The sequence below is a fragment of the Anolis carolinensis genome, chromosome 1 (assembly GCF_035594765.1).
Source record: "Anolis carolinensis isolate JA03-04 chromosome 1, rAnoCar3.1.pri, whole genome shotgun sequence".
NCBI lineage: Eukaryota > Metazoa > Chordata > Lepidosauria > Squamata > Dactyloidae > Anolis > Anolis carolinensis.
Genome location: NC_085841.1, coordinates 256,652,017 through 256,664,731, shown reverse-complemented (window position 1 = coordinate 256,664,731; position 12,715 = coordinate 256,652,017). Strand labels below are relative to the sequence as shown.

Below are 12,715 nucleotides of genomic sequence, written 5' to 3'. Positions count from 1 at the left end.
ATGATAAACATTCATTTTTATTGGAAAGCAAAGCATTTATTTATTTTCCCCCGATTTCTAAAACTAATAATAGTTTCTAAAACTAATAATATCTCAGGGCAAAGCTATGCCTAGATCGGTAAAACTGAAAACGCCCATTTTTTTTCTTCAAACTGAGTTTTCTAGCTTTGTAAATTAGGTGATCTGGGAATTTCTCATAAACGATCAGAAAACCCTGAATCTAAAAATATGGAAAGGATGGTACAAGGCGCTACAATTTTTTAAAATAAAATTGCAAAGCACTGGAAGTTCAATGGCATTGAAATACCAGATTGATAGCATGCTCTGGAGAAAGATTATTTGAATTTGATAAGTGTAATCTTAATGGTAGATATAAAAATCACAGCAATGCAGTTGGAATTCCAATAGTACAATTTTAATACACAAGTAATAGAGGTCATACAAGCTGTGACTAATTTCTGAACTAGCTGCTAGGAACTGAAGTGGAAGATCACTGAAGTGCTTATATAATTACAAAGATGTGCTTACTAGCACAGATACACACACACACACACACACACACACAATAGAAACTATTAGTAATTCATGCATCCTAAAGCATTCCAGTGATAGTAAGACATAAAGTTCAAATAGCACTAAATTACGTGGAAGAACTGAAGGAAGATGTTAGAAAAAAAAACCAATAGTAAGGAAGACCTGTGTAGGATCAGTTCAATTTCTTTTTAATGGACAAAATGAAGAATACATTTTAATTGCCTGTTGAATTCCCCCCCCCCCCATCTATTTGTTGATAACATTAACTTGAGCCCCAAAATCCTCATATATAATTGAATGGTTTCAAAGAAAGTAGCCTCCCATGTCTATCAATTCCCCCTTTAAGCTGATGTTTTAATATCAGTGGACACTATTTCAGAAAGTTGCTGATCCCCAGGAGTGCCTTTTGGCTGTAGTGAAAATGAATAAAAGAAGAAAAGGTCATTGTGAAACTCTTCGAATGCTTTTTCTCCTAAATCCTAATATAGCTGAGTCAAAATCCAACCTTTCAGCTACCATTTTATCATTTCAGCAGAGTAACAGTGGCTCAAGGGAGATACAAGTGGTCTTCTAGTGGCTGTCTTCTTGACTATATCTCCCAGAGGCATTCGGAGGGAGGGCGTATATGGGATCCTGGCAGTTGCTATATGTTCTAAAGACCATCCTCATAAAAATGGCAGAAATGGATTCCATTTCAATTCAATCTGAATTACAGTTTCTGATCCAAGCCATTTCAGAGCTGGGAGTTACACCCGTGTTTTACATTTCCAGAGCTTGCAAAAAGAGAAAACCAGAACCTCTTGCAAGCCCCTCATATTGGTGCTCAACTCCATCTCCCTGACCACCAATCCGCAGTCCTGTGTTAGGGGTGGTGGCTATTTATTTTTCGCTCCATGCTCAAAAAGATCCAGAATTATCCATGTGGTGCCCTTAATACTGATCAAGGGCTGGGAAGGTGAACCTCTAGCGAGCCATGTCTGGATGATCTTGCATGTCAGGAGGGCAGTCCCAACAAATGAAGCAGAAACTACTACCCCTTGTAAATATGCTGGTGAAGACTTATATTCTGACAGTGACACATGAAATCTTGCCAGGGAGTGACTGAACTGTAATTGAAACATATTATCTCGAAAACATATCTATACAATTCCAGCAATGAAGGAGGTTCCTACAGTAGGAAGACATGAGGGTGCCATGAGTGTTTCTTATGTTGTAGAAACTGATTTTCTTCCTAGAACTAACGGGTATTGTTTTCCTTCATGCAGCACTATAGATGTTTTTGAAAATGATGCACAGCTATTCAACTGCATAATGCTAAAATATACACAGTCTCTGTAACCTTCAATATAAAGAATTATGGTGGTTTTGGGGGGAGAGGGGATTTATAAAAACAGATGCTTCCTGGGAAATCACAGTGACTATTCGACACTTCCCACTTCCCATTGGACCTTTATTTGAAAAATCAGTACTCAAAAGGCATATCTGGAGGATATCCATCACACTTTAAGATCTGTTAATTCGGCAGCTGATAGTAGCTGTGGTATGGATGCTAGTAACTATAGTAGTATTTAGGGGCTCAGCTATGCTCTATCTCATCTGTTCCTTTCAGGCTTCTGTAGTGTATATGTATTATATGACTGCTTCTTGTATTAATCCAGTGGCAATAAATCTGTTTTAACAGTACAAAAGGTACTCATGTTTGTCTTCTCAATTCCTTCTAGGTCTTTCCTATTTCTGTCTCATAAAAAAATCTTTACATAAGACACAGGGCTACATATGTAAATAATTTCTGGATGTCTATTAATATTTAGTGAAAAAAATTAGATTCATAGCAATGAGACCAGATTGGCTTCAGTCCAAGTAATGTGTCTCCATTAATGTAGCGGAACCTTCGTGCTACGGTTCTTGTTGGCGCAGTGGAGGAATTTTGAAGACGGACAACTGAAGGAATTTCCCAGAAAGCAGTTTTATTTCGCTAATGGCCACTAGGGGTCCCCCTAGCACAAAGTAAGTGCTTCTCCAGGGGAACCGGCCAGTGGCATGCTGAGTGAACATTTATACACACTACAGGGTTCGGGTTATGCCCGCCCACAAGCAAATTCATTGGCTTAGAGTTGTGACGCTGCCCAATCTGTGCTGACCAGCAGGCCGGCTGCACCCTTTTTGTGCCGTGCTCACAAATCTTTCAGAGCGCCTGCGTACGCATGCTCTGTTTGTTTATCCTTAGCTTTCATTTCTTCAGAAACACATGATTTCCCAGAAGTCACATGTTTCTGTGAGTTTATGCACCCGGGTCGCTAGCTGTCGCCATCTCTGCCCATATATGGTATTTCCTGGGGTTCCTTAACCCCCCCCGCCTCACTCCCCCATTTTCTTTTTGCGAAGCGCATGTACAAAAGCTGAAGCAAAGCATTATGGTTCCATCCAATCCCGCTTGGCTTGGAGTATGGCTATCTTTTTTTCAGGTAAAGATTGTGTGACACACCTAGTACATATTTGCATCATTATTGGAGTGCAACACATAACTATGAGAACAATGAACAATCCTAAAATCCCTACCAACAATATGTTCTTCAACCATTCTATTGAGGGTAACCAGCTAGTCACCCAGGAGAAGGGAGACCAACCTTCTATCTCCTGGACATTATTGTAAATTAACTTTTGTAATGACTCGATGTCATCTTCAATAGTATTATTCAAGTTATGAAATTTCACTACACAACGTCCTCTAACCATGGCGCATAACCCCCCCCTGGCCGCCAGTAGGTAGTCAAGGGCCAACTTATGCTGTAGGGCCATCTGGCTGATTTCTTCTACTTCAGACTGGATTTCCCGGAAAATTTTACCAGTGGCATTTATGGACTTTTCAAGGCGGCAAGTCAGGCCTAGAACACTTCTACGGTTTGCTTGAGCTACAATCCCTGGGTAAGCACCCAGGGTCAACAAGCCTGTGATCAGGCCTCCTCCTACACGGGAGGCTTCTGAACCTGACAGGGCCTTGTTGATAATGACCTCATCCGAGCATTCTGGTCCTAGAGGGCCTGTTTGCACAATGTCCCGTTTCAGGCGCTGATGCCCTTTGTGTAAGACCTGAACTGGGAATGTCAAATAACCCACACCGACACACTGGTAGTTGCCGGGGTGATAATTTGTGGCCCATTTATCAAAGAAAAACCATAGATTTGGATCCCTAATTTGCCATAACGGACAGAGGCTTTTACCTAGGCTCAGTTGGGTTAATTGTTGCAGTATGTTCATATAAGATTTTAGGCCCTCAATAGAATCATTCACACTAAATGTGGGATAATCTGGATACATGCTAGCCCACTCGGTTGCGGTTAGATTTAATCGTGAGACATAAGATGTATTAAATCGTCCATGTAGATAGAACCGGTCTCGACAATGGGAATAATTGCCTAATCGGGAAAAGAACGCCTGCCTAGTTCCCCAGTGTTTCCACTCAGAATTCCATATTCCCGATCCTCCACAACAGAAGCACAAACCCCTGGTGGAGGTATGGTATCTAAACCGTCGAAACCGAGTTTTATTTATCCTTTGCGGTATGCTAGAAAACACGGTAGGTGGACCCTCCTGAGCCTTGGACAATCCCTCCAACACAATCTGTGGTTCATCAATTAAATCGGGAAGAAATGAAAAATCTCCTACGGTGAGGGGGTGTTCATATATTAATGCTACCTCTTTCCCGTGCTGCTCAAACATATAATTGGCATGTTCTTTTATCCAATTCCCATGTGCTCTTTTTCCAAAAGAGAGAATAAAACTCAGCACAAATAATATACCAAACACAGTGCGCTTTCCTCCCCTCCTCATAGCTTGTCTCCCACTTTTTCCTCTCAAAATGTCTAGCCACCATCTCCCGGAGAGCGCCTTTGTTGGGCCATGCTGCGACATACTTGACCACCGACGCTCCGTTGCACCCGAAGGGATCAGCTTCATGGCCTTGTTGACCCCTTAGGGAGTTGCCGGATGATCCTGAGTCTCAGGTCCTCACCAGGAACTCGCTCCGTCCGCCACTCCTCAGGTGCTAGTTTTACACGGGTGTAATGTATCCACGGCTTAATCTCCTTCACCTTCACTGCAGTGGGGGTAGACAGGAGCACAACATAGGGTCCTCGCCACTTGGGTCCCAATGGCTCAATCTTCCAATCCTTGACCAGAACCTCGTCACCTGGTGAAAAACAATGTAGAGGTGTGGTAGGGAATGGTGGGTTCAATTCAGAAATGTATTTTTCTAACTGCTGCATTTGTCTGCCCAAAGCCTGAACCTGGGCCAATGTCTGTTTCTCTCCTATGAGGTGCTGCTCAGCTCCTGTCTCTAAGGCTCCCTTCAAGTTCAAAGGGGGTCGTCCATAGAGTCTTTCAAAAGGGGAGAGTCCTGTCCGTTTGTGTGGTGTACATCTGATTCCTAATAATGCCATGGGCAAAACCACCGTCCACGGCAATCCTGTCTCTTGGCAAAGTTTCCCAAGCTGAGCCTTTAATGTCCTATTCATTCTTTCCACTTTTCCAGAAGATTGGGGTCTATATGCACAATGTAACTTCCATTTTATGCCCAAAATTCTACATAATCCTTGCACAGCCTGTTGAATATATGCGGGGCCATTATCTGATCCAATTTCTAAGGGTATGCCAAATCTGGGAATAACATCTTTCATTAGAGCTCTTGACACCTCTACAGCCTTCTCAGTTCTTGTAGGGTAAGCTTCCACCCATCCTGTGTATGTGTCCACGAACACCAGTAAATATTTGTATCCTTTGTATGGGGGCATTTCTGTAAAGTCAGTGACTAAAGCTTCAAAGGGTACCCCACCCACATGTTGGACTCCTGGTGGCTTGAGGGGTCCTTCTCTGGGGTTATTTTTGATACATGTCCAGCATCTTCGGGCTGCTGCTGCCGTTAGGCTATGTAATCCATCGATATACAACTGTCGTCCTAGCAGATTTGCCAATGCCATTTTTCCTAAATGTGTGTTTTGGTGCATGTGTTGGACTAAGTGCCATGCCAAGTCCTTAGGGACGTAGACACGGGCGTCTGGCATCACTATGAGTTCTCCTGACCACTGACCCTTCTCCTTTAAGGCCCATTCTTCTTCCTCTGGTGTATATGTAATGTTATGTTCAGTTAATTCTACCTGTAGGGCCATTACCTGATGTTCAATATAGGGCAGCCTAGCTGCCTCTTTGGCTGCCAGATCAGCCTGCCTATTTCCTTGCACTACGGGATCGTCTCCACGTTGGTGCCCTTTACAATGCATCACAGCCACCTGCCTTGGCTTCCAAACCGCCTCCAGGAGATCCACAATCTCTCCAGCATGTTTCACGCACTTTCCTCCAGACGTGAGGAGCCCGCGCTCCTTGTACAGTGCTCCATGTGCGTGGAGGGTGGTGAAGGCATATTTTGAGTCTGTGTAGACGTTAACCCGCTTTCCGCTTGACAATTCCAACGCTCGGGTCAGGGCAATCAATTCGGCCTTCTGGGCAGACGTCCCCGGGGGCAGTGACTCTGCTTCCAGCGTCTCTCCCCCCCACCGAACAACCGCATAACCTGAGTGTCTTTGATTATTTTCCATAAAGGAGCTTCCATCTGTGAACAGAGTGTCGTCCACCTTAGTTAGTGGCACATCCTTCAAATCCGGTCGACTGGAGAATACCTCATCCATCACCTGGGCACACTGATGGATCGTGGTGTCTCCTGGAGTCGGGAGCAAGGTGGCCGGATTCAGAGTGGAGCAAGTCTCCAGGGTCACCAGTGGGTTGTCACACAACAATCCCTCATATTTCATTAACCTCTCACTTGTGAGCCAGCGCGGTCCCTTAATGTCTAACAGTGCCTTAACGCTATGGGGCACCTTAACTGTCAGTGGCTGTCCTAGGGTCAATTTATTCGCTTCTTTGATTAAATCTACTGATGCTGCCACAGCCCTCAGGCAAGGTGGCAATCCACGAGCCACTGTGTCCAATTGCTTTGACAAGTAGGCAATCGGCCTTTGCCATGAACCTAGTGGTTGGGTCAATACTCCAACCGCTGTTCCTTCCCGCTCTGCAGCGAACAGAGTGAATGGTTTTTCCAAATCGGGCAGTCCTAATGCTGGAGATGACATCAATGCTTCTTTTAATGCCTTAAATGCCTGTTGACATTCTTCTGTCCACTCAAATGGATCTTCTCTTCCACCTCTCGTAGCCTGGTACAGTGGCTTAGCCAACACGGCGTAGTTGGGGATCCACTGTCTACAATATCCTGCTGATCCCAAAAATTCCCGCACCTGTCGCCGGGTACTGGGAGTGGGGATGGCACAAACAACTTCCTTTCTTTCAGCTCCTAACATCTTCTTTCCTTCGGTCAGATGGAACCCCAAATATTTCACCGTGGGACAGCACAACTGGGCCTTTTTCTTTGACACTTTGTAACCCTTTTCTTCCAATGTCTTGAGAAATCTCAAAGTATGCTCTTTACAGCCCCCTAGTGTCCGGCAAGCGATAAGCAGGTCATCTGCATATTGAAGCCAAATTCCCTCTTCCTTAGGTATTACAAAATCCTGTAAGTCTTTGGCCAGGGCTTGACCAAAAATGGTCGGGCTGTCCCGGAACCCCTGAGGAAGGCGTGTCCAAACATACTGGGTCCTTTGCCCTGACTGCTGAGATTCCCACTGGAAAGCAAAGATCGGTTGGGATACAGGGGCCAATCGAATGCAAAAGAATGCATCCTTTAAATCCAATACAGTAAACCATTTGGCAAATGCTGGTACTAGACTCATCATGATGTATGGATTTGGCACTACCGGGGTTAGGGGAACGGTGACTTGATTTACAGCCCGCAAATCTTGGACTGGGCGATATTCTCCTTGTCCTCCTGGTTTCTTGACTGGGAGCAGGGGCGTGTTCCATGGGGAACTGCATGGTACCAATATCCCATGCTGCAGGAGTCGCTCTAGATGCTTTCTGATCCCCTGCACTGCCTCTCGACTGACGGGATACTGTGGCTTGCATATGGGCCCCATTCCTCTTTTCACTTCCACCACCACCGGTGGAACATATTTAGCTAATCCTGGAGGATTATCTTCTGCCCACACTAAAGGAGTCTCATGCCATGGCCATTGTATTTCTTCAGTAAAAATCCTAACTTGAAACAGTCTCCATTCCTCTTCCATGGGAAATGATAGCTCCACTTGTCCATTCTTCATGAACTGGAGTTGTGCTTGTAATTTTGATAAAATGTCCCTTCCCAATAAAGGGACTGGGCAGTCTGGGAGATATAACATCTTATGCTTGACCTGATGTCCGGCCAGATTGCAGGTGCGTTCCTTAAGGAAGGGGCACTTCTGGGTCTTCCCAGACACCCCTATTACTTTCGTAGTTTCCCGAGTTGGTGGACTAATTTTTGTATTTACTACTGATTTTTCGGCACCTGTGTCCACTAAAAAGTCCAATTGTTGGTCCCCGATTTCAAGTGTGACCATCGGCTCCCCGGGGTCCAACAAAACAAGAGCCTGGCTTCCTCATTCCTCTCCTCCATCCATATCTTCCCATTCTTCTTCCATCACAGCTGCTGCAGCTATCACCTCTCTTGCAGGAAAAGGTACGTAGTTCCCACGCCCTCTTCCCCTTCCTGGGTTTCTTCCTCTCTCAGGCCTTCCTCTTTCTCTCGGTCCTTCCTGACTTCCTTCTCTTCCTTCTCTTCCTTCTGGGCATTCACCTTTCCAGTGTCCAAACTTCTTACATTTAGCACATTGGTCTCGACCTAACCTCCGAGGGGGCCCCCTTCTTCCTCCTTGTCCCCCTCTGGCATATCCTCCTCTTCCTCTCTGTCCACTTGCACTTTGTTCCATCATGGTAACTAATGCTTGGTATTCCTGCTTCTTCTTCCTGTCCTTCTTCTCTTCTTCTACCTGGTCCCTCGCCATATAAACTTGATCTGCGAGTGCCAACAATTCATTCATAGTCTTTCCTAGAAATCCTGGTTGCTTTTGAATCTTTCTCCGGATGTCAGGAGCCGCTTGACTGATAAAAGACTGTTGAATCGCCCTCCTACCGTTTTCATCCTCCAAATTATACGGGCTATACTTTCTATATGCTGCCTCCAGCCTTTCCAAAAAGGCTGTTGGTGACTCAGATTTTTCCTGTACCACTCCCTGAATTTTTACAATGTTGACGGGTCGCGGCGGGCCCCTCTTTACCGCTTCTACCAATATACGCTGGAATCCTCTCAGTCTCTGCAAATGTCCTTCTTCTGCGGTGTCCCATTGGGGATCTATTTCCACAGGAAACCTCTGTGCTCCCCACTCGGCTGCATCACCATCTTGTGGGGCACCAACCTGGGCTATGGCTACCCCATTATTCAACACTGCTCTTCTCTCCTCTGATGTGAACAACATATTCAACAATTGTCTGCAATCTTGCCAGGTGGGATTATGGGTTGCCATAATCCCTTCCAATAGCCTAGCCATAGCTTGGGGTTCTTCACTATAAGGTGGAGTATTATTTTTCCAATTCAAAATGTCACTACTACTGAAAGGCACTACCTGGTATGCTTGAACTATCTCATTCCTGTTGTTTATCACAGGCACCGTTCTCAAGGGCATCTGGAGGGCCGGTCCGGTCGGTGAATCACCAGACCACACCGGAGCTCCATGTCTCCGAGTTTGTGCCGGAGAAGCATCACTGGGCATCCGTTGTGACTTCTTCTTTTCCTTTGTTTCCTCCTGATATTTTTCTAGGCTAGGATAGTGTTTCTTGGCCGCTTCGGTTGACTCCGAAGAGTAGGGTGGGGGTCTCGTTCCTAGTGTGGGGGCTGTTCCCTGGGGTGGGGGGGGCGGTGGCAAGGGTGGCGGCAATAATTCCTGTTGTCTAGCCTGTACACTCAACTGTAAATCTGGGTAGTCCTCCTCATTGGATTGGAAAACTTCCTTCTTTTTCCCCTCCTTCTTCACCACCATACATTTGCCATTCCTGCACAGTCGAACCCAACCTGGATCTTCTCTAACTACCCGTTCCCACGTAGCAATATAGACCCACTGGTTCGGATGATTCACAGCACAATATTCTTCCACTGTTCGGATCAGTTTCAGATCCCACGTTCCTTCTACTTGCCAACCTAAACCAAAATCTGGCCATTCTCCCTGACACAAATTTCTCAGCCTATAATCTCTTAGGTCCCTTGGATTCCCTGCTACGGCTCTGCTAGCAAAAGAGCCAAAATTATCTAAGATGCATTGTAAGGGAGTGGAGCTCTTTGAATTTTTCCCTCCCATCCTGCCTAATAGAGGGGACTGTCCTGGCCTGGGCACCCGGCCACTCACGGCATGCGTCAGGAAACACAAGACAGAACCCCTTTCTACCTCCCTGGGAACTTTTTTTTTTTTTTTTGTCCCTCCCAGCGCTGGCGTTCCCTTAATATCTCATGCAAACCCCTATACTTGCCAGATTTCTGTAGACGTCGGACCAACCTTCGCCCCTGGGCTTTTTCCCCTGGATCCTTTTCCTCCTAGCCGGTTTCTGTGGAACCTCGCTGATGTTGCAGCTCTCACCGTCAGTCGGCGTTGGCAATCAGAGGCAAGCACCGCAGCCGGTCGTGTAGTATTCAGGGGCCCCTTCTCGTCTCACGGTAGTTGCCTCAGGCCCCCACCGCTGAGTTGAGGCCGTCCCGCCAACGGGATCCGTCTCCAAATCTCCTGGCCCGTCTTATAGGAAAAAATCACGTCGGGGTCACCAGAAAATGTAGCGGAACCTTCGTGCTACGGTTCTTGTTGGCGCAGTGGAGGAATTTTGAAGACGGACAACTGAAGGAATTTCCCAGAAAGCAGTTTTATTTCGCTAATGGCCACTAGGGGTCCCCCTAGCACAAAGTAAGTGCTTCTCCAGGGGAACCGGCCAGTGGCATGCTGAGTGAACATTTATACACACTACAGGGTTCGGGTTATGCCCGCCCACAAGCAAATTCATTGGCTTAGAGTTGTGACGCTGCCCAATCTGTGCTGACCAGCAGGCCGGCTGCACCCTTTTTGTGCCGTGCTCACAAATCTTTCAGAGCGCCTGCGTACGCATGCTCTGTTTGTTTATCCTTAGCTTTCATTTCTTCAGAAACACATGATTTCCCAGAAGTCACATGTTTCTGTGAGTTTATGCACCCGGGTCGCTAGCTGTCGCCATCTCTGCCCATATATGGTATTTCCTGGGGTTCCTTAACCCCCCCCGCCTCATTAAGCTGTGATCACCATGAGCAGTTTTTAAAATTTTTCTCAAATTATTTTTAAGTTACTGTGTTCAATAAAGTACACTTTTTGTGGGGGTGATGAAATAGCACAAAATATTAAGTGTGATATGCTACTCCTTGATCTCTGTACCACCATCATTTCTATACTTGCTAGAATTGTGGAATTATTCAAACATGATAGCTAAATTAATTGTAATTTTGCTTTTATGGCTTTTGTCTCAATTGATGGCTTGTGGAAGAACTGTTAGTATTATTTTGAGGATATAACTGCTGCCTAACATGACACAGATAATTAAGTCCTTAGAGACTAGCGCTAATGATTACTATCAGCAACACAGTTTTGCTGTTCTGTTGTCATGATCTCTCTAGCTGACCTTATTTATTTTATTTTATTTTATTTTATTACTAGCTGTGCCCGGCCACGCGTTGCTGTGGCAAAGTCTGGTGGTATGGGAAATAAAGTATTGAGGAATTGGAGGTAGTTAAGGTAAAGGGTAAAGGTTTTTTCCTGATATTAAGTCCAGTCATGTGTGAGTGTGTGGGTTGGTGATCATGTGTATTTGTAAGTCGAAGAGGTGGCATTGTTTGTAGAGTCCTTGGAGGTCATGTGGGTGGTATGACTGTATGGAGCGCTGTAAGTTTTGTGTCAGAGGAATACTGATATTTGGTTGTTTATTTGGATGATATTGGATGTAGTGATTTTTGGATGTTTTGGAACTGTTGGGTTGGGAGAAGGTGGGGTAATAGTGGGGGTTGCCTCCGTTTTTCGAATTCAAACGTGCGACGTTTCATTGGAGAAGTTGAGTAGGTTAGCGGTTGAAGACGCTGCGTCATTAGGGGATATTATTTCCTAAAGGTTGCGAATATACAATATTTGTGATTATTGGGGTTTTTTGTCTGTTGGAGGTAAGTATGAATGGTGTATAAGAGATGTTGTAGGTGTTGTGAATGGGTATAGAGTACGTTATCATCGGTATATTAGAGTTGAATAAGAGATGTTGTAGGTGTCGTGAATGGGTATAGAGTACGTTATCATCGGTATATTAGAGTTGTATAAGAGATGTTGTAGGTGTCGTGAATGGGTATAGAGTACGTTATCATCGGTATATTAGAGTTGTATAAGAGATGTTGTAGGTGTCGTGAATGGGGATAGAGTACGTTATCATCGGTATATTAGAGTTGTATAAGAGATGTTGTAGGTGTTGTGAATGGGTATAGAGTACGTTATCATCGGTATATTAGAGTTGTAAAAGAGATGTTGTAGGTGTTGTGAATGGGTCTAGAGTACATTATCATCGGTATATTAGAGTTGAATAAGAGATGTGGTAGGTGTTGTGAATGGGGATAGAGTACGTTATCATGGGTATATTAGAGTTGTATAAGAGATGTTGTAGGTGTTGTGAATGGGTATAGAGTACGTTATCATGGGTATATTAGAGTTGTATAAGAGATGTTGTAGGTGTTGTGAATGGGTATAGAGTACGTTATCATGGGTATATTAGAAACGTTAGGATTGTATGATGATGTTGTTGTTGTTGTTATTATTATTATTATTATTGAGAGGCTGGGTGGCCATCTGTTGGTAGTGCTTGGATTGTGTCCTGCATGGCAGATGGTGGGAGGTGTTAGCTGGCCGTGATTGTTTAGTGTCTGGCATTCCTGTGTTTTAAGAGTGTTGTTTTTTATTTGGTGTTGTGATTTTAAGCTTGTTAAAATATTAGGAGTCAGATTGTGTTGATTGTCATGATTGATAGCATATATTTAAAATATTGAGTGTTAAAATGGGTTGGATAGTGTAGAAGGGAGAGTATATGGAGAGAAATAATTCGGATGATGGGCGGGCACTAGGACCCAGGGGACAGCTTTTTCCCTTTGCCTGCCTTTCCTCTTGCGGCGGCGGCCATTACGTTTTATCTTTTCCTCCCTCCCGGGCATGGCTCCCAATGGGGC

The 12,715-nt window shown here is 44.9% G+C and overlaps 1 protein-coding gene and 1 long non-coding RNA gene across 6 annotated transcripts in view; both read left to right on the top strand.

The window, feature by feature from the left end:
• nckap5 (NCK associated protein 5) overlaps positions 1-12,715 on the top strand; it is an 856,064-nt gene that overhangs the window by 525,485 nt on the left and 317,864 nt on the right. The gene's annotated exons all lie outside the window — the stretch shown is intronic.
• Positions 2,265-12,664, top strand: LOC134297573 (uncharacterized). Its single transcript, XR_010004380.1, has 3 exons — positions 2,265-2,413; positions 10,757-12,029; positions 12,095-12,664. It is a non-coding gene; the product is annotated as an uncharacterized LOC134297573 (long non-coding RNA).